Genomic DNA, 20,964 nt, shown 5'->3' on the forward strand with positions numbered 1-20,964 from the left:
GTTTCTCTGTGTTTATGATGGTAGTTTTCTCAAATGCTGATGAAGTGACTTTCAGAACAGCTCTGGAGATGAATTCATGCGTTCATATAGTGAGGCGACAGAGGACGGAAACACCGTGAGCGTCGCACGTGCGTGCGCCCCCGCGCAAGTGTGTGTGAGGTAAATGAAACTGCGCTTCCGCATCATTCATTTCAGAGTCACACAGGCATGCAGGATTCATGTTTAAATAGTTTATATGTTTAAATTTGCGGTTTAATATTCAGTCACTAGTCTATATCGCAATTTAATTTACGTGTACTGACCTGCTTTTAATTCATTCATGAAAAATTTGACAAATTCCGTGACATTCCGGTTATATAGTAAATTCCGTTTTTATGACTGGATTCCGCGATTCTGTGATCGCGGAAATTATAGGGCCCGATAATTCTACTCATCACAGAAAACTTTTTGCATTTTTAGATTTTCAAAAAACATCAATCCCTGACAATAAACTGATGTCCCGTTCTAATTTTGATGTACTTCTGACATGAAGAACACATAGATTTGCAATGGTCACATTGATATCATTCAGTTCCTTCTACTTGAAGGTCAGATTCATAATGCCGGAAACGAAGCTGGCCATAGGGGGTCTGTGTAGAGAACTTGAGGTGTGGTTCTCGTGGTCTTTGCTGAGGATCTGTGCCAATGGCTGTCGTGTCACCACAGAAGTCTTAACATGAATCAATTACCTCAACTTGCACAATGTAAAGTCCGATGAGGTCATTTCATGCCAGAGTTAACGTACGTTTCCCGAATCAAACATCTGCTCTGGAACTAATGTAAAACATCACATCCAGGCCATCTAGAAGAGAAACCAACACTCATACCAAAACCTGAAATGCAATGAAAAACTGATTATTTAAGGTGAATATGCTTCGCTCTGGACCCTGACAGATGTGTATGTTGCCAATTACAGAAACTCTATTTTAGGAATTTATAGGCCTTAAAGGAATGTTCTGGGTTCAATACAAGTACAGCATGTGTGGCATAACGTCAATCACCACAGACAATAATTTAAAAAATATTAAAAACGGAGGTTACAGGTTTGGAAAAACCAAAGCATACTTTCAGCAAAGCATACCATTTTTTGCAATTTTCTAAATTATAAAGCAAATTAATGTTGTCATCAGCAGGGTCAGTTCTCAAGTTTCTCATGAAGGCATCTACTTTCTAAATGACTCATAGGAATAAACCAAATAACATTTGTGCTGATGGGAGAACTGTTGACTTGGAATGCAATAATCCATGGAAATATTCAGAGGTTGATGTAATGACATCCCATGGCAAGACAGTGACTGCTGCCAGTTCGTAAGCTTTAGCTAATGAGGAACGTTACACCCTTGGACCGGACCAAGGAGTGCTTGTCTCATCGCAGGACTGAACTATTCCAACATGAGCTGGAATGAAGGCAGATGTAGTTTCCTGGGTCACGGAAAACACCTGAGGACCAGAAACCTGCTCAACTGTGAAGAAAAGAAACCCACCTACGGTTGTCAAGAGGTCAGAGGTCAAGGTGTCACATGATTTATTCCAATGCACAAGGGAACAATAAAACAACTCAAAAGAGCATTAACAATGGTGAAAAAAACATTCTGGCCACATAAAAACCTACACATGTCACTAGTGCTGGAAAAGCACTGAACTGAAGAACTATTTAGGAAGAATTACTGAAAAATGAAGACATGATGACTCAAAGCAACAACCGATCACCTTCATGGTTCATCAAGAGGAAGTAAAAGAACTGGTCGAAACAAAACACACTGACTTTAAAACAAACAGAAAGTAGTAAATTTATCAGACTTGTTATTTCTATATCTTCCCATCTCTATATTGTCTTATTGTTATGGGTTTTATTTCAGATGTAATTTTAAAATGAATGTCTTCATATTTATTTAATACTTTTGGTGATTTATGAATGCATCATCAATAAACACATTTGAAATGTACCCATAGGAAATTTGTTGCTTAGACATTGCTTTTTACAGTTTTGGAGACTTAATGGAGGTCTCAATTTTGAGTCTCAACACTGTAAAAAGAAATAAAATAAAAATAAAAAAAAAAACTTAAAATGCTCTCATGTGGTAACATCTGTTTTAAAGTAAACAGTTTTATGCAAGTCAAAAATATTGTTTAATTGCATTAAATTAACACCCACAAAAGTAATTTTGAGGGTCAGATCAAGTAAATTTATCTATTAACTTTTTCTTAAATTCTTCCAATTCCTTCAGAGAAACAAAAACAGACATAAAATATAGCTGCAAGCAACTGAGACAAAGACGCTGCATGTCAATTTTGAAGTCAATCTGAACAACAGCACTGCAGTTAGAGCCACACACGACCTGTGTTTCTGATTTTCCTACGGTGGTTTTGTCTCGATCAGACTAACGGTTTCAAAGATATATTCAAAATGACCGATACCCAAAATGGTAAATATGGGAAAATTGGATATTATTTGACCTGAATCTAACAAGACCTTTTATGATTTTTGGACAGAATTTATAAGCAAAAATAGCCATTTTTCGTATCTCCAGACCAGTAGGTGGTGCTGCACCGAAACACAGCATTTAACCTCAAGTCATGCTTGCGATGACATGGACCAAATTTGGTCTGAATAAAATAAAGTGTTGAGGAGATAGAGCCTTACGTCTATTTTCACAATCACTACGTAAAATTCGTTTGCATGTTTTTCGAAAACGTTTGACAAATCAACTTGAATGCCACAACTTTTTGTTGGCATGGTCTGAAGATGATCTGGTTCAGTTGTCATGAAAATCGGAGCAATGGCCTAGGAGGAGTTAGAAAAGAGTAGGTTTTTCGGAAAATTCAAAATGGCAGAAAATTTTCATGATGGAAAATTACGTCATATGGTCTAATTCGGTCTAATCCCAAACTTTTTAGCATCATGTTTGACTGCAAATGATGAGATAATTTGATTAAATGTACTGGATTTATGACATTTTGGCAGTTAGAAATACATGCTCTATTTTAATATTATTTTAACTCCCTCGTGATCACCGCATTTTTTTTCTAACCAGTGTGAAAGAGACTCAAAATACTCCGTCAATGTTGCACATACAAATAAGAGCTATACACCATTTTAATCTGTGGAATATCTTCTTTTATTTGTGTACACTCAGAGTAAAAACAAAATGTTGTGCTTTTTGTAAAATAAAGAAAACTAACATGATCTCTTGTCTCGCTCTGAACGAAGTCCAATCTGATAGTTCTCAGAAAATGAACTGTAACTTAGTGAATACTAATCACAAAAAAATTAGACTTGTGTCTAAAGAAACATTGAAATGTCAGGATTTAAATCGCGTAAGTCAAATCGAAAACAAACCTGTGTTTATGTAATCTGTATGAAAAGAGAGCCATGTCAGAAGTCCTTGATTCAGCTCATTATCCACTAATGCGGCCACGCCCAAGGAGCCAGCGCTACTCAGAGGCAAATTCAGTCAATACATGCATTCATCGTCTCAATCGTGTATTTATTGTCTTGAAAAGTGTTTTGAATAGCCATAGTTAGCGATCTCTGGCCTCTGTTAGTTTGGTTATTTCCTGGATTGCCTATTCTTCTTTAGCATTGGCATTTGTGGACTAAAAGCGCACAGAGCGCCCTCCGGCTGCAAGTATGAATTGAAAACACAGTATCCAGCGTTCACAGTGATGACAATAAATAATGAATAAATACTCCTCTGTATAGAAAATTGACATAAACATGAGAATCCATCAATATTTCTCCAAATGTGCATGCTTTTAAGCTAAAAGCCTATATGAAATGCCATAGAGGTAACATAACTGTTCAGACACTTTGTATCATAGAAATGCATTATATTTTCATAATAGAATCTATTATTTTAAATTGTATTAATATTTCACAGTATTGCTGTTTTTTCTCTATGTTTGATTTACATTATGATGAGCTTGAGACATGATCAACAGAGGTTTTTTTCACAGCCTTTCTGACTGAAAGGCCTCATTATTTATGCAGGTCATTAGAGCTCTTTTATGCGATTCTTTTGTCTTCTCAGGTGAGAATCACCCATTATTCATGATTATTCATGCCTCCATGCACACTCTGTTTCTTGACCAAAGATGTTTTATATGAAGGAGTAGGAATGATAATTTTTACATAATTCTGAAGCAAAAACTCTAGTCTACAACCTCCAATACCCAGAAGTCTTGTGAACACAGATTTAATATGTATATTTTGGCTTTATTTCAGTGACTTAAGTTTTTTGTTTTTTCAATAACCACGCATAAACGTTATTCCTTCAAAAATACAAACATGTGCATACATGTTCCTTACATATTATTGTAGCCTAGTTTGTGCTGAATACAGTGTAATGACACTTTTTCCATTAATATGTTTATGAACAACTGAAAAAAAGCACAAATGTCAGGGCATGTCAAAACTTCTCCAGGCCCCAAATCAGCCTCAGACCCCTGAGGGTTAATGTAGAATTAAATGAACTACTCAGAATTGTGTTCGCGTACCCCCTTTTGTCACCTCACGTACCCCAGTTTGGGACCCAGTTAGCACCACTGGTCTAACTGAATCGTCTTGAATCAAAGAATCAGAGAATTATGTTTCTAACCCATATGGTTAAAAAGCTATTAGCATAAACATGAGCAAAACGTTGGACAGGTAGTGGTGCTAGAAGCATTGATTTAGATACTCCAAAACTGGTGTGGTTAATGTTGGGACTGACCTCTTATCAGTGTGCCAAATTTCATATCTCTCCCTCAAGCTGTTCTGTGGGAGCCATTGACTTCCTTACACACCTTCGGTGATTGGCCCCTAATGACTTAGTTATTGATATACAGTTTGAGTAAAGACCTAGAAAACCATTTGATCAGTTTGAGACAATGTTGAGATATGTGTAAGATTACTAGTCTTTCTCAGGAGAAACATCTCCTGCAAAAGCAAAAGTCCTGATTTGTTCTCCATAGGAGAAACAGTTGAAAAATTTTTTTATTCCAATGTGTATGATGTGATTTCAAATATGATGTTTATCAATGATGTATTTCTCCGCTGGCAGTCGTTGTACCGGCAAACAGAACAAATAAACTTCAGCATGAAAACAGCTCTTCATGAAACACCAAACCCACAAGAATAGGGAAGTACAAAACGCAAACTCTCCTCTGAAGTGTATCCATTAATGCGGGATCTTTGGGCACATCTGGCCACATTAACACGTCTGTCATCGCGCACGCAAACATTACGAGTCTGGGTGTGCACGTTTCCTTAAATCACATTTCTTTTCATCTGTGATTTGGGTTGCAATCTTTGCCACAAACACCCTCTCTGAGACCAATGGAGAACTTTTAGAAGCAGGAAAAAATAAAACCAAAAATAAAATCATAAATCACAAGGTTAGCGTCTTTCATTCGTGACAAACATCTCTGGTTAATGATCTCAGCACTCTCTCAGAGTAACATGTTAACAAAAGTAAGCAAATGCAAAAATATCGGGATAAATTCAGAGGTCCTGGATGGCATCCCACAGATGCTAACACTTACAATTCATTTTGCAGTGGATTTGCTCTTCTGACACTTGCGCAATGAACATCATCACATAAAATTGAAATCAAAGAGTCCAAATTACATTTTTGGTAGCGTGAGAGTCTATGAAGTCACGGCCAAAGGTACCGAATTAGCCTGCACATCAAGCCAAGGTCTAAACCCTTCTCAATCCCAATCAATCACAGCAATTCCTGGAAGATCTTTCATCTACTTCTTGTATATTGGGCCCAACTGTTGTTCTCCCTTTGGGCCTCAGCATGTTCATTACATCCGTTTCGGACGGTCTACCTTTCAACCAGCCTCACATCTGCTAAAAGTAGCAAGAATATGATATATGAAAATTATCCTGCTCCGTGAGCCAGTCACTACCATCTGGGAATACTTTATTTACTGATTCATTTGAACAGCATATACTGTAAGACATGCCAGTTCTGTCTCAACTGCTCATCTGGCATCTAATAAAAATGCTGAATTAAACGAAAATCACCTCAAACAGCGTGAGAAATCTGTTTAGAAGGAATAATTCATGAAAAAGTGAAGATTCTGTCATCATTTACTCACCTCAGCCTACTTCAGTGGAATCTGCAAGCTGCTCCATACATGAAAAAGACATGGGAAACTGACAAAAACCCCATGCATTTTTCACACAAGTAGTAAAAAGAAAGACATGAGGTTGAGTAATAATGAGAAAATCTTCACTTTTGAGTGTTTTAAGCACTTTTGAGTGCTTATTTGACAACATAATTGCAATGACACTGCATTCTGGTGATGCAGAAATGATCTGCCATTCTGTCAGCATTGCGATAACAATGAAAATCAAATCTGGAATGATTTTACGTTTTGCTTCATGTGCTGAATCATAAGTGATCCATTTGGTTGTGTGTCATGCTGAACCTTGATTCCTGGAAACCCCTACAGAGCGCTGTCTAGACGAGTCCTTCGGTTCGGGAGGAAAAACAGTGTTTTGTCCTCATAATTCACCTGAAGCCAAATGAACAATGCATCGTGTCCGGAACCACTCAAGTGTCCTTCACTCCAGTACTCAAAAAACATTTCATTTGCGCTCAAGGAGTCCGTGTTTGTGTGTTTCTAAATGAACAATCTTTCTACGAATGCAAATGTGTATGAACCAGAAGAACCACGTCGTGTATATTCATGAAAACTCTGTACTGGAACTAATGACTTCAAACCTTCGGCCTCATTATTCTTCTGAAGCAGCAAATGCATGCATAAAAGAACAGTTTCTAAACAAATTAATTCATAAAACACCCATTTCACCTCTTCTGAATCACTTCTAAAAATCCTAAAAAGTGGAGATAACAATAAAAATCTAACCAATGGAGCTTAATTTCTCATATGCAGAAGTGTTTCAACTAAAATTTGCATGATCAACAAATCGCAATATATTAGGGGTGTAACAGTACACATAAATTACGATTCCTTAAGTACATTGGTCACTGTTCAGTACGGAATAATACGTATAATTAAATTTTTCTTAAGGATAAAAAATCTATCTCTGCTAATGTTGTAAACTATATAGGAAGCCCTTACTTGCACATTACTATAATATTAAAGGTTACAATTAACAACAGAGCCCAAATAATTAAATTAAGTTGCTATTTAATTTTAGATATAATAATCAACACATACAAATTGCATGCAAACATGTAAATTGCATATAAGGCAGTTTTTGCATTAACTTTTGCATTAACAGTTTTGCATTAATGTTATTTGTTTCTACTCCAATTCAATATTAAAATATATTCATTTACACAGTGGCCATCATAACTTGTTTTCATGCTAGATTTATTTAAACATACATTAAACATATACATTAAATGATCAAGACAGGTTAAGTAAAATATAATGAACATATCAGCTAATATAGTACATATATGTAGCGAAAGAGTTCATTTCTCTAGCGAACTACAAGCTGTGGACACTGAATGGCATTTCTGAGATAAATGCTATGTGACAGTGCTTACAAGCTGTTAGCATTAGCTTAGCTTTCCGCGGTTGAAACCCTGATTGAGCGATTACACAAGATACATTTCAGTAAGTTGTACTGTAGCTTTCAACATACCTTCAGATGTTCATTTGTTTACTCTGTAAATGGTATTAAAGAGGAAGAGATGATCGCGTTCAGTCATGCTCCCGCTTGAAATGAGGCGACTGTATAGTGATCTGTCACGCCACATCAAAGACCGTCATAATATTTTTTGGCATTTATTTTTTGAATTTTGTGATAAAATGGACAGAATTTGAGGGATGAGACTTTGTTTCTTACTGAAAGTAACAAAACAGAGCTTATTGCGATTATTGGTGGTTAAAAGTGGTTAATGGGCTATACAACTCTGTATTCTTCGGTATACATGTGTACCACACTGAAAGACACGTACCGAAAACTTTCGGTAGGAATACATGAATCATTACACCCCCACAATATATATATATATATATATATATATATATATATATATATATATATATATATATATATATATATATATATATACCAATCTCATGATCAACAAATCATAAAATATCACAAAAAAATATATATAAAATTATATTATTATATTATGTATTGCTGTCAAAGTGGCCAAATCAATGAATCATGATTAATCACATCTAACATAAAAAGTTTGTTTATATAATATGTGTGTTGCTAAAATCATTTAAGTTCATTTATTCCTCATTAATGTACACACAGCACCCCATATTGACAGAAAAACACAGAATTGTTGACATTTTTGCAGATTAAAAAAGAAAAACTGAAATATCACATGGTCCTAAGTATTCAGACCCTTTGCTGTGACACTCATATATTTAACTCAGGTGCTGTCCATTTCTTCTGTTCATCCTTGAGACGATTCTACACCTTCATTTGAGTCCAACTGTGTTTGATTATACTGACTGGACTTGATTAGGAAAGCCACACACCTGTCTATATAAGACCTTACAGCTCACAGTGCATGTCAGAGCAAATGAGAATCATGAGGTCAAAGGAACTGCCTGAAGAGCTCAGAGACAGAATTGTGGCCTGACGGAAGCCTCTCCTCAGTGCAAGACACATGAAAGCCCGCATGGAGTTTGCCAAGATGGTGAGAAATAAGATTCTCTGGTCTGATGAGACCAAGATAGAACTTTTTGGCCTTAATTCTAAGCAGTATGTGTGGAGAAAACCAGGCACTGCTCATCACCTGTCCAATACAGTCCCAACAGTGAAGCATGGTGGTGGTGGCAGCATCATGCTGTGTTTTTCAGCTGCAGGGACAGGACGACTGGTTGCAATCGAGGGAAAGATGAATGCGGCCAAGTACAGGGATATCCTGGACGAAAACCTTCTCCAGAGTGCTCAGGACCTCAGATTGGGCCGAAGATTTACCTTCCAACAAGACAATGACCCTAAACACACAGCTAAAATAACAAAGGAGTGGCTTCACAACAACTCCGTGACTGTTCTTGAATGGCCTAGCCAGAGCTCTGACTTAAACCCAATTGAGCATCTCTGGAGAGACCTAAAAATGGCTGTCCACCAACGTTTACCATCCAACCTGACAGAACTGGAGAGGATCTGCAAGGAGGAATGGCAGAGGATCCCCAAATCCACGTGTGAAAAACTTGTTGCATCTTTCCCAAAAAGACTCATGGCTGTATCAGATCAAAAGGGTGTTTCTACTAAATACTGAGCAAAGGGTCTGAATACTTAGGACCATGTGATATTTCAGTATATATATATATATATATATATATATATATAAATAATACACATGTATATACACATACATGTATAAAAACCTCTTAAATCTTCGGTAAAAAACATTATCTGTTTTACTCCAATGTAAAATGCTGATTAAACGCTAACAATACACATCATCTCTCCACGTGTTTTAGAACTATTTAATTTCCTCCAGTTTCAGTGATCTCTGACAAACACTCCCTGTGTTTCCCAGCTACACACATCCAACACTTCCTCTCAGTACGTTCCACTTTCATCGGCGTCCCTGTAGGGAACTCTCACACTTGGTTGTCTGAAGCCAAACCCCAGACTCGTGCTCAGAACCGAACGACTGCTGCGATTTGAGCAGAACATCTGCTTTCTGCATGAGAGCGAGGGAAAGAGCTCCCACAAGTCCCTGCTTCTCTTTTATTGTGCTTTAAAGAGCACGACCGGTGGAAACGCTACTCGAGAGCACCAAACCCCCTGAAATTAGTGAACAAAAGGAAAATCACTGAGGCAGGGTTCAGTTTCCTTAGCAGATCTTCAGGGCTCTTGGACAAATGTGTTCTGCTGGTCAAATGGGGCGGAAGCAAGAGATTTTGTGTGCTTGGTGTTTAGTAATCTGCAGAGGATAACCCCAGACCAACCCAAAACTCTTGCAAGCGCTTATTCAGCACACGCTGTCAGACTGACGGAGCTGCATCGAGGTCAAAGGTCAAGAAACTCTGCTGAGCGACAGGATGCTCCGACAGAGGTCAAGCTGCATGTCAGAGCGAAGACAGGATGTGGGATGAGCAAGTGAGGAAAAGACAACAGTGCACACTCAAAGACTTCCACACAGGCAGTCTATAAAGACACAAGCTAATGAAAACACACACAAAAACAAACAGATTTACTTGAAAGTGTTTTTAGTGCAAGAAGGAACATTCATGCATTTAGTAGACGCTTTTATCCAAGGAACAAAAGCAATATTTGTAATATGCAATGCCAGGTTTATTAGACAACTAAATGAAACAATTCATTTCACACATACAAGCCGATTTTCTTTATTTTCTTCCCCTCATGTCGTTCCGAACCTGCATGACTTTCTTTCTTCTGTGGAACACGAAAGATTACTTTTTGAAGAATATCTTACTTTCTCATTTTCATATAATAGAAATGCATGCTGTGACTGTCAAGCTCCAAAAAGACCAAAAAGCATCATTAATGAGGTCCATATGACTTCATTGGTCTATACGCTGACCAACATTATGAACACTGTGAAGTGAATAACACCGATTATCTCTTCATCACGACACCTGTTACAAGGTGGAATATATTAGGCAACAAGTGAACATTTTGTCCTCAAAGTTGATGTGTTAGAAGCAGGAAAAAAATCGGCAAGAGTAAGGATTTGAGCGAGTTTGACAAGGGACAAATTGTGATGGCTAGACAACTGGGTCAGAGCATCTCCAAAACTGCAGCTCTTGTGGGGTGTTCCCGGTCTGCAGTGGTCAGTATCTATCAAAAGTGCTCCAAGGAAGGAACAGTGGTGAACCGGCGACAGGATCATGGGAGGCCAGGGGTCATTGATGCACGTGGGGAGCGTGTGGTCAGATCCAACAGACGAGCTACTGTAGCTCAAATTGCTCAAGAAGTTAATGCTGGTTCTGATAGAAAGGTGTCAGAATACACAGTGCATCACAGTTTGTTGTGTATGGAGCTGCATAGCTGCAGACCAGTCAGGGTGACCATGCTGACCCCTGTCCACCACTGAAAGAGCCAACAGTGGACACGTGAGCATCAGAACTGGACCACAGAGCAATGGAAGAAGGTGGCCTGGTCAGATGAATCACGTTTTATTTTACATCACGTGGATGGCCGGGTGCGTGTGCATCACTTACCTGGGGAACACATGGCACCAGGATGCACTATGGGAAGAAAGCAAGCCGGCAGAGGCAGTTTGATGCTTTGGGCAATGTTCTGCTGGGAAACCTTGCGTTCTGCCATCATTGTGGATGTTACTTTGACACGTACCACCTACCTAAGCATTGTTGAAGACCATGTACACCCTTTCATGGAAATGGTATTCCCTGGTGGCTGTGGCCTCTTTCAGCAGGATAATGCGCCCTGTCACAAAGCAAAAATGGTTCAGGAATGGTTGAGGAGCACAACAATGAGTTTGAGGTGTTGACTTGGCCTCCAAATTCCCTAAATCTCAGTCCAATCGAGCATCTGTGGGATGTGCTGAACAAACAAGTCCGATCCATGGAGGCTCCACTAGAGGTCTTCACGGGTCCAAAAATTCATACCCGAACCCGAAGAGACCCGTAAATGTGCTTCACGGAACCAACCCGGCCCGACTATTATTTTGAAAGTTGGACCCGAACCCGTGCAGAACCAAGAAATGCCATAAATGTACTACCCGGACCCGTCTGGACCCGATCGGCACATAGGTCTATTCCACAGCAAATTGCTATTAATAAGTCAATAAACAAGAGGTGAAAATAAAACGTGTTGTTTTACCTAATATTAGTAGGCTATAGCTTGTACCTGACTGTGATGCACTTGCCAAGAAAGTTCATCCGTTATTCCTCTCTTGCCGGTTGAAATGCTTAATCCACTCATTATTCCAGCTTTAAAAGTTCACTTGCTGTCACGATGACAGTTGCATTATTTTGTTGTATCTAGAGACTCGAGTCAACTCACATAATTAAATAACTTTGACTGTTTGCACTTTTGAACTATAATAACGATTGCTTGTTCAGTGACATGGCCGCTGACGTTAGCATACTTATTTGCGGTCATTTCTGTGCTTTCTGAGCCGAGTCTGACCAAAACTTTAGATATAACAAGACGGCATAACGTTATTATAAAAATAGGAGAAAGAAAGTGTGCTCGCATGAGACATGCGCGTTAGCTGGAGCAACCTGAAACATAAGCTTTAAGCGTCACAGATTCGACATTCATGTGATAGTTAATATTTTGTTAATGATTTGAAATAGGCTATGTTATTTAAATGCGAATGTGCAAGGCTACAAGCAGTTCTTGAGATTTGAAGTTTGTTTGCATTACTGTTGCACACGATAGGAATAATAAAACTCGATGATCACCGTTAGCTTGCATTAACTCCGCCCGCTCTGCTTCTGATGGCTGGTGTCACTCGTGTTTTTTCACCTTATTTCCCGGCTCATACTTTGCAAGTTACAAAAACACGCACAGCGCTGACTGACTCCCAACACGGCCGGGTGGTCAAATCGGCTCGGGCATGCACACAATGTTAATTAGACCCGGGAACCGAAGTAATAGATTAGGACCTGACCCGGACCCGGCTGACCATTTAAAATATAGTCCCGAACCCGTACGGGTCCCGGGTCGGGTCCCGGGTCCTCGGGTCTTCTTTGTAGACCTCTAGGCTCCACCTCAAAACTTACAGGACTTAAAGGATCTGCTGCTAACATCTTGGTTAGCAGCCAGCCGCAGCTGGAATCAGCTTCCAGAAGACATCAGGTGTCCTCCAACAGTAGCCACATTCAAATCCAGACTCAAAACACATCTTTTTATCTATGCATTTGCTGATTGAGCACTGTGCTATGTCCGAACTGTTAGCACTTTATTGTATACGTATTATCTTTTTATTCTTTTAATTCCTTTTCCTGTTTTTATTTCATTTTTAATGTATTTTATATCTTTTATGTATCATCTTGTTATTCTGACTTTTAATGCATTATTGCTGTCTGGTTGAAAGAGCTGGGAGAATTAGGAAGAAGGTGATTAGGTTAAAATTTGGTAAATTTGACAAACCATGGGGAAATTTAAGCTGTGGTGCATGGTTAAGATATCTCTGGATTACAGTCAGGACACTTTCTAAAGGGGGAAATTTCCAAAGGGGAAATTTGAACTGCGTTCCATAGGTAAGATGTCTCCGGAAGGGGGATTAGGGCTGTGTGGTGCAATTTGAGGTGTCTTGGCAAAAGGGGAGATTGAAACTATGTTTATCAGTTTGAAGTGCCTTAACAAGTAGCAGCCCTGTTGGATGAGGAAGATCTATTCTGATCCGCTCTGATGAATAGATCCGTTTAGATCCAACACTGATGGACGACAACAACAACAACAACAACAACAACAACAACAAACTCCCTGAGACTTCCTAGCTCTTCCATAAAGATAGCAAAATTCTCTGTTTTTACTGTTATTTCTATTCCTTATGTTCTATTTTTATTATTCTTTTTTTATGTAAAGCACTTTGAATTACCATTGTGTATGAAATGTGCTATACAAATAAAATTGCCTTGCCTTGCCTTGCCTTGCCTTGGTGCAGATAACACACCTTCAGGGGTCTAGAGGAGTCCATGCCTCAAAGGGTCAGGGCTGTTTTGGCAGAAAAAGTGGGACCAACACAATATTAGGAAGGTGGTCATAATGTTATGCCTGATTGGTGTATGTGCACTTTTATTTCACTGTATGTCTCTTCTGAAGTCATACAATATCTTTATACGAGGAAAAGACCCAAATGTAAGTCACTATTCTCTGAAAGTCTTGCTTTTTGATGTAGATCTCAAATCAAATATGGCATTAGCTAAGGAACATCAGTATAGTTTGATCATGTAGATGAAGATCAAAGACTAATAACTATTTTTGGGCATTTTCATGAATTCATGCACTCACTTCAAACATATGAGCAGTTCTCTAGGCTTTGAAACAGAGCTAATGTTTCTCTCTATTACCATGTTGACTCATTATACGGAACAATGAAAATGGCTTTATTTCAACTCCCAAAATACATCTTTTGATTCCTCTGGTTCATATGTCCACCATATAAGGACAAAGAACTCAAGCTGGTCAGTAAAAACATGAAATCACTTTACAGAACATAAAATATGGAGAAATGTTAATGAAAACGGCCAACTGACTTGAGTAACGCCTGAATGCCATTCTGGGCATGTAATTTAATGCTTTTACAATGAAACTGGTTATCAAAATAACTATACTGCACATCTGTAACTCTGGCAGCACATTTAGTACTAAATAAAAGAAGAAAAATACAACTTAAAAACACACACACCTTATCAACTAACCCAGTTTGCAAGAACTACGGCGGTTAATTTGAAATCAAATCAAATACAAAAGTAGCTGTAAATAATGCACATCAAGTCTAGGCATAGAATAAAATACTGTGAAATATATTAATATATTTTACATTAATATCTTGGGCATTTTCACCCAAGCCCTCATTACATTCTATCACATTTATTTAGCTTTTTTTATGCATATTTATGAAATAACAACAACCTATTCCTCGTACAAATCATAGCTCAAAATAATTCACTCAATGCTTCTTTTTCTTTCTTGAACACTGACAGTCTTTGGCCACTGCATGCTGTTGCTGTATGAAAAGAACAACATCAACATGCTTCAAAAAAGTCATAGGTTTGGAATGACACGAGGGTGAGTAAATACTGAATATTATTTTAATTCTGCAATGGCATTTCTATCAATCTCACAAACCCATTTGGGGAAACCCGTTCTGCTGCACAGACTGAAAGATGCTTAGAGCAGCCCGTCCGCAGAGACATACGGTTTCATCTGGAAAAGAGCTTCAGCATAACTGGACCTCTAATGTGATGAACAGAGAGGAGAGGAGCGGACAGGCCCTGTTTCATGTTGACATGCTTCCAAAAAATATCTGTGTCAAATAAAAAGTCAACTGAGATTGTTTCACAACTGAGATGGACAACAAAAGGGACCAGATTCCACTTGTGAACCAATGTGAACTGGGTTATTCTGAACTAAATTCCTTTCTGAGACAAAAAAAAAAAAAAAAGGTGTGAACACCCGTTTGCAGTTTTTGCTACTTGTTCTGCTGTTTTGATGCAATCTGATGAGACTTGATATCTGAGCAGCAGCTACGTCAAATGCTGTATGTTCATAATGTCATCATGCTATACTAATCAAAATAATCACAATATGACATTTTGACCGAATCGTGCAAGAAAGAAGAGGCTGAGATGCATCTCTGGAAGAAACAAGCGCAGAGCTGGTGAGACGAGAGAGCAGCACAATGAGGCACGAGTGATAAAAGGGAATGACAGATGAGGGAGTGTGTGTGTGCATGAGTGTGTAAAAAAGGCAAGAAAATGATGCTTAAAGAGACTGAAGACTGTGACAAACACACCTTCTCAATACGTGTCCTGGGGGTTTGTGAGATGTTTTTCTGGGTTTTTTGGGCCCTTCTAATTAATTTGGAATGTCAAGGAGCCGGTTTCCTCCATTAATGACTGCTGTAAGCTGCCAGATAATTGGAGCACTGGATAAGGGCATCTGAAACACTGTTATTCAACTCAGTACTTGAAGGTCTTGTTTTTCCAGGCTACTTCATCTGCACTAATGAAGAGATATATTCATGTACTGCATTTCCAAACAGTTGTAGGGGTACAAATGACTGACTTAACACAATTAGATCACTTTTTACTGTGAAGTATAAATTAATACATTTTTTTACATAATTATTTATGTTCATATGTGTTTATGAATATATGAGCAATATCACACAAGTAGCTGTGAGATATGGCTGTATATCAGCAAAGATGTGATTCGGCCATACGTAATCACAGAGTGCCGATATACAGCCATATTGCACGGCTACAAGTGTGATATTGCATTTATACAACAGTTCGACAGCACGAGTGTGTAAATGAATAAGAAATAACAACAAGAGTGTCTTTAAAACCCTCTTTTGCGTAGAACCATTTCCTTCCACCACGGATTCAAATCTCAAGTTGACAGTTTGACCAAGTCTCCATTACTAATTGTAAAACGTCACTTTAGAACTATAACAAAGAAACGTTGAGTCCCTCCATTGAAACTCATTGTATTTTGTACAGTATTATTGAGAGAGAGAGAAAGAGAGAGAGAGATTACCTGTCTGATATAGCATGCATTCTTCAGGTCGATGTCCATAATATTATATCCATTATAAAAATCCGTTTGAATGTCCGCTGAGGAAAGCAATCTTTGTTTTTGTCCTTTTTTATAGTTAAAGCTGCAGTCTGGAAGTTTTGCCTCTTTGTCGCCATCTCTGTTTGAAACCTGCATTTGCAGTTATATGCGGAATTATTATTGTTAATTGCGTTGTGCCTCGGCATGTGGATGAATCTAACGTTTGCTGTCAGTCACCACGTTGGTGTGGATACTGTACTTCGGAAACACAGATTCTACGTCTTAGAAGTATGACCAAAATAAGAATTTTCACCAGAAAATATCATCTGAACAATTAAGTAACTTGTCTGCCACTTTTGTTCTGACCAACTGAGAAAAGCATTAGGCCTACAATAAATCGCACTGCCAATGGTGATTAAATCATGCCAAACAAACATGCAAATTATTATTACTGTTATACTTTGTCTCAAATTGTTAATGTTAACAACATCAGCATTGTGTGCATTTAGTGTGTATTAGCATTATCTGTAGATTTCAATTTCTGTAGCCACTCCGCAGTCTGAGGTCTTTTGCTTTTGACTACGGCTGAATCTCCAATTGTCACTGATAACTGCCATCAAAATGAAAGTTTAATTATTTCAGCTGCTGTAAGAACAGGCTATAAATGATCCGCTACAAGCAGCATCCTCACATGATATAGCTACTAGCTCCTTCCTTTCTGTTTACAGACGTGACGTAATGATGCAAAGATGAACGGCTGCATGCTCGAAAACCCACCAGTACCGCTCTTATTATAAAACATTATTACAAACTTACTATTGTGAATCGAGTTAAGGTAAGAAAATAGTTTTGAAAACTGGCTGCTGTACTTGCTTAAAAATTGATTTTGGATAATTTTAGCCCAAAAAAAAAAAAAAAACCCAAATTACAGACTGCAGCTTTAAGGGAATGTTCCGTAACAGCACTAAAACAACGTCCTTTGTTTACAAAAGTCCCTTTCAATTTAAAAGTCTCTTGTGATTGACTCATTAACTCTTAACGTTTGCAGCCATCTAATGGCATATTAATGTAACTTTCACTAAATCCATATAATGCACTAATGGACCCTTTCTCAATACCAAAAACAACATATTATTTATATAAAATAATATTTATTGAAAAACATTATTTAAATTAACAACAATAGCCATTATAAATGACAATAGAAAATAAACACAATTGTACAATTCAGTGAAACATACAAAAGCAGTTCTCTACAGGATGTATGTTAAATATAGCCTCAATATTAAATTATGAAATTTAACAGTGCTCCAATTTGATGTGCTCAGGAACAAGTAATAGATTAATAAGACCAAATATTGCCCGTTTTATGTTTTATATCTCATGTTTAACCACTATAAGAGTCAATGGCAAATCCCTGAAGCACTAGCCGAGATGAAACTGTTCTCAGCGGGTACACGAGCACTGAACAGCCCCTAACAGCCAAGAGCTTGCATCTCTGAAAATGTCTAAACATATTAAAATAGGTGCTGTGAATAAACATGAGTCACTAAACTAATTTTGGTATAGTGTTGGGTTGCCACTATGTCCAAAAAGCAAAATAAATTGAGAACCACTGGCATAAATGAACATAAAAACAAGAAAAAAATATTTAACAGAATTTTAACAGAAATTGCATGTGTGTGTGTGTGTGTGTGTGTGTGTGTGTGTGTGTGTGTGTGTGTGTGTGTTCCAAAAGAGCTGCATCTTATCTTCCCTTCTAATGTTCCTGTGGATCAGCCTCTGTGTTCCATCTGAAACACTTTCCATATTCATCATCTGTTCAGCTTTATCACTTCATGATAATGTGAGAAGGTGTTGTGCAGCCCTTGTTCTCCTGTCTGGCACATAGAGAGGTCGTGTCTCTGATAATAACATGTCTCCAGCGCTCATGAGATGCTTTTCACAGAGGTTGTCTGCACCCCTCTATCTCTATCTCACACGCCCCCCGTGTTACCATGGGAACAGTCCAAAAATCGCTTCTCATCCTGCTTAAATAAATTAAAGATTATCTAATTAAGAATGTATGTAACATGAGTAAGCAGAAAAATACACATTATATACAACCCAACACACTAAAACTCCAACACTCTCTAATGCACTAAATAACCTACATGCTAATATACAACATATCAATGCACATTATTATATACAGAACATCCTAATGCAATAACCAAGGGCTGCAATAACTACAAATGTCAAGTAGGGATAAATTCAGCCCAACAATAGTGCCGATTATAATCGGAAATGCACTTGTATTGTTTATTTATTTAATATTTTAGGTACATTTCTTAACAAAAAATATCTCTCCCAACTAATGTGATAAACTAGGGAACCCTCTCATTTGGTACATTAGTATGATATTAAAGGTTAAAATTAACAACAGTTCAGACTATTACATCCAACTGCTACAATTAACATATTAACAATGGAAAAATCTAAATAAAAAAATAATCTTTAGTATCAGCCCTAGGTTATTTATTGCATTACAATGTTTGGTTTATTAATATGGGTCATTACAGCCCTATTAACACCATACAACACCGTAATGCCATAAACACCCTACAGTTCAATACTCCCTACAACCTCAGAAACTACAGCAGTGATGCCGTCCCACTGAGCACAAATTATACTTTTGCATTTGACTTGGAAGATGAATAATGTACTTTGTTCTGAACCAATTTTAACTTCATTTTCAGATCAGGTTATTCACAGAAATTAAATTTACTTATACAACTTAATTAGGGGCTTTGAATAAAATGAAGAAGAATAAATTGAATTCATGTTCTTATCTAGATGAACTAAGATTGATGGGCTCATTCAGACATTTGTGACTATTTAAATTCACCTTTACATGTCGTCTGTCAGCTACAGAAATGCACTGACACATGCATTAGTATGACCTTTAAATATCTTATCATATTGAGTCTCTCTCTAACTCAATACAGGACTCGCACGTCGTGCCACTGTTTCCTACAGAATGCAAATGCAAAACATACATTGACATGACATTGACTAAAAGTCGATGCAGTTAGGAACATAAAACGGTCATTGTTGCTGCGTTGCTGCTTATAAAAGAACTAAATGCCGTGACCTTGTGAATGAACATGCTGGACCACGTCCCACAACTTCCTGTGCTGAAATCAGAGAGGATGAAAAACAAATATAAGCTTTCAATTTTGATAATTTCATTTGACAAATGTTTTTTTTTTTTGTTTGTTTTTTACTCTGCTCTGCTTCATCCAGTTTTAACAACTGGAATTCATCAGCTTCACTGGAGCAGGAGGCTCACACGAGATCTCTCGCTTTCTCTTCCTTATACAGTATTACACATGCTGGATTTCATTTCCACACAACACTGTCTGACCACTTCCAACCTTAGCCAAAAGTCACAATAACACTGAAGTTGAAGTTTTGTGGAAAACAGCCTCTATTGCAATTCTGGTTTTCTGCAGAGACACACACACACAAACATGCACACACACAGTTTCCATGTTTTATGGGGACATTCCATAGACATAATGATTTTTGTGAAGTTTCAGTTCAAAATCCCCCACAGATCATTTATTATAGCTTGTCAAATTTGCCCCTTTTTGGGTGTGAGCAAAAACAAGCAGTTTTTGTGTGTGTCCCTTTAAATGCAAATGAGCTGCTGCTCCCGCCCCCTTTCCAGAAGAGGGCGGAGCTTTAACAGCTCAACAACAACAAAGCTGGAGAATCTCACGCAGCCAAAATGAGGATTGTCAGTAACGGTGTTCAGCCTTACATTGTTCAAACCGGAGTCGACACTGATGGAGAGACTCAGGAAGAAGTTACAACTTTTAGACGTTTCTGAATGGTTAGTGGATAAATTGATGTAGTTGCTGCGGATTTGATTCAACTGATCCACTAGCATGTGTCGTCATATTAATCTTTAGTGCAAATCCAGCGTTGAATTGATCCTCATTTGTGAAGCAGTCCGGCGTCCCTAACCCAGGAAGAAGCTCGTTGTAGTCCCTGCCAGCCATTTGTTGTAGTCCTTAAACAGCGATTTCTTCAAAAGAAAATATCTCGCTTTGCATTGAACTTTGAGCATCGTATCTTTGCAGATGCTGTTTATGTTCAAACAGCAACATTAAACACTGACTAAAGTTAAAAAGTGAATTCATAATCAACCACCCAGTGGACTGAGTTTTTCAAATGTGCCCCATTAAATTGCATTGCATCTTCTTTTTCCATGATGATAGCTTGTAAATTCATCATTAACATGGCAAGACTCACATTTTGTAAGTGGCCAAGTTTCATTTTAATATACTGTCTGATAAGGAAAATAAGATCTGGGCCAAATTTAGCAGCACAGTGAATGTAGTCTCTAAGAAGTCTATAACTTCAAGGTCACTGACTGTATAATTCACCCCCTGCAAATTTAAATACGCCGCAGCCCTCAGAATGTTTCTTTTTTCCTCTTCACGCTCTGGATCATATTCACACACACTCCGTGTTATCAGAGAAGGGTTCTCGATCACTCTCACCGTGAACATCAATGTCAACCTGGATAAAATCAGAGGTGAGTTCTCAGAAGTTAAAGCTCACGCGGTGACCTCGGTTTACTTCATTACCGCTCATCTACCTTCCAGAACTACACTCCCCCTGTCTGGCTTTCTGCATGATATGCTGCACAACACGGGTGTCCACATTAGTGGTTTGCTCTGCGGTAGATTCAGTAATTAGACTCTGCT

The 20,964-nt window shown here is 38.1% G+C and overlaps 1 protein-coding gene across 1 annotated transcript in view; it reads right to left on the reverse strand.

The window, feature by feature from the left end:
• Window positions 1–20,964, reverse strand: part of adam12 (ADAM metallopeptidase domain 12) — a 127,694-nt gene that overhangs the window by 73,339 nt on the left and 33,391 nt on the right. The gene's annotated exons all lie outside the window — the stretch shown is intronic.

This window comes from Chanodichthys erythropterus, chromosome 19 (assembly GCF_024489055.1).
Source record: "Chanodichthys erythropterus isolate Z2021 chromosome 19, ASM2448905v1, whole genome shotgun sequence".
NCBI classification, from domain to species: Eukaryota; Metazoa; Chordata; class Actinopteri; order Cypriniformes; family Xenocyprididae; genus Chanodichthys; species Chanodichthys erythropterus.